At 44.2% G+C, this 2,477-nt stretch overlaps 1 long non-coding RNA gene across 1 annotated transcript; it reads left to right on the top strand.

Moving 5' to 3' along the window:
- Positions 1 to 307: 307 nt before the first annotated feature.
- Positions 308 to 1,277, top strand: LOC134206240 (uncharacterized). The gene is made up of 3 exons (XR_009978256.1): positions 308 to 734; positions 798 to 865; positions 938 to 1,277. It is a non-coding gene; the product is annotated as an uncharacterized LOC134206240 (long non-coding RNA).
- The last annotated feature ends 1,200 nt before the right edge of the window (positions 1,278 to 2,477 follow it).

The raw sequence follows: 2,477 nt of genomic DNA on the forward strand, positions 1-2,477 counted from the left end.
TCCGAACCTCGAGATTTGTCAATAGCTGAAAGGAAATAAGTTTTTTCCGCGATAAAAATATCAATATGTAGTATGTCTAGGGGTCTCTCCGGGTTAGGTGTACTGCCTAATTTCAAATTGAACGGGTGTAACGAGCAGGTCGTTTCATGTTTATTTGTTCAATTTATGTTACTCGTAATATCCGTTATTTATTTAAATTAATTTAGTAATTTGCCAAAACAGTTGAACCAGTCTAGAGCCACAATACAAATTCACTACATTAGCGTTCATTATGTTCATGAGCGACACTCGCAAGAAGCGCAAAACAAAATTGATTATGTGAGTTCCTACTGACGTTGTGAGCGGCCGTGGGAATTAATTGCCCATTAAAACTGATCAAATCTGCCGGGTGGCTTGTAGCACATGCTATCGCCCGCGTGCATCGACCCGTTGGGAATCCTTTCAGGATGCGTTGACCTTTGGCGTTTTCTTTCCACCCAAGATTTTGGGGCCGAACAGTGAGATGGATGATTGAAGCTGTTCGTGGAAAGAGACGCAAACATGCGCGAATATGATTATTTAGAGCGCGAGAGTAATTTTTGGAATCACGAAATTAACTTCGTGATGTCCGGTGATGCAATTTGCAATTTGGCGGTTAATCTGAGGATTCCCAAGTTGATCAAGTTCACTTCGAACTGATCCGTGGAAGAGGCAGGAGTGGCCCAAAGTTCTCGCGCCGTGGTGTCTTCTCAAAGGTGACATGAAGAATAGTCAGTTAGTAGAGCTTAATTAATACCTGTTTAAATTCCTTTCCCTAGTTTGTAGAATCGTGTGTGCTATTGTGAAAAGGCGGTGTGTTATCGTGTGTGGCTTCGTGCAATTAAAGGTAATTCGTGCTTATTTGTGCTAAATGTGATGTTAAATTAACACGTAGAACGTGCATTAAATTATTCTAAAGGTTTCTTGCCAAGCCGTTAATCCGTCCGTGGCACCGCAACCGAACTCCCAGTGGCCATTTCTGACCCCACTGTCAGGCTCAGAAGTTCTCCCGGGACACGCCGGAAGAGGGACGCTTCCGTTTCTACGCTCCCTAGGCAGGACGAATCAGCAAGCGCAATCGCATTTCCGTTCCCCTAGTGACGACTAGGGAAACTTCGACGCACGTGTCGCGTCGCGCGCAAATCGAGTAAGTTATTCCGATGTTCGAGTGAACCGACCGCCAACCAGCAGCAGAAAGGCAATCCGCCTACCCCCGGCGGCAACCAAACTTCTTCGCCGAACGAGAGAGCAGCAGCGAATTCACCGCCACCCCCTTTCCGTTCATCCGGCGGCGTCATCATCGTCACCGAAGAAGGTCTGTGAGTACCCACCCATTCAATATTCATGCGCATGACGACCAGTTAATTCACGCCGCAACATAGCTTACGTTGCGTGGCGTGCACGGCTAAATTTATAAGACCGTGAATTGAACATTCCGTGAATCGAAAACCCGTTGCGTTCGCAGGGCGAACGAGAGATTCGTAAATAGCACGTTGATAAATGCACACCTAGCCAAAGCACACACGATAGGTAGACAGGGACCATAGAGCATGGGAAAGGTTGAGAGAGTATAGGAAGAGAAGAGCGAAGAGAAATGAACACTAGTGTAGGATAAATGTTATGAATAAAGCTTATATTTGTCTGGATAAAAGCTCGTTTTTTCCACGCGTAATGTAGAAACATTTCAGCTGTACCGTATGAATGTTAAGGAAGCGGACAGATAGATCCACGCAATAAATGTTGGTCCCAATTAAGTGAAATGAGTTGAGTGTTTTTCATGTCACACGTGTCCCGTTTGTAGTTTTTGTTGTAGAAATTGTTTTACTGGGGAGGTTGGCTCCGAAACCAACCGGGCAACTTTTTAGTCGGACACGGGTCGGTTCGATTGGGAATTTCGGGATACTTGCCGGTGATGATAAAACCCCCTCTACATAATTCATCACTGGCCGTTAATTGCAATCGTGTTCAAAGTAATTTTATTCACAAATCGCATTAGTAGCGTTTCTTTTTGTGGACAGTTTCAGTCAGCCATCTTACTTCCCGGACCAAATTTAAAAACTGAGCCTTCTTCCCCTGAAAGGTCTCAACGGTCGGGCAACCCAAATATTGGTGGATGGTCTCCCTCGGGAGTGGCGCTTAAGCCATCTCACTTTTAAGCCGGGAAGGTCAGTAAGGCTGACGGTTATACGGGTGACGATCATATTTATTTTTATTACATGTTTCGCAAAGCTTGATGTAATCTCGAATCTTTGCTTTCATCCTAGGGAAGAAAAATCTGTTCGAGATTTGTTCGTTGTTTTCCCATATGCCTCTATGTGCGCGATCGTGTGTTTGCTCAATGTCTATCAGCAACTTCTGTGATAAATAGACTTTGAATTGATTTGCTCTATTAAAATGATTTTTATAAACGGTCTGGATAAGGTTCATAAGATTCTCTGGGCAATAAATACAATTTATCC

Source organism: Armigeres subalbatus, chromosome 1, assembly GCF_024139115.2.
Source record: "Armigeres subalbatus isolate Guangzhou_Male chromosome 1, GZ_Asu_2, whole genome shotgun sequence".
NCBI lineage: Eukaryota > Metazoa > Arthropoda > Insecta > Diptera > Culicidae > Armigeres > Armigeres subalbatus.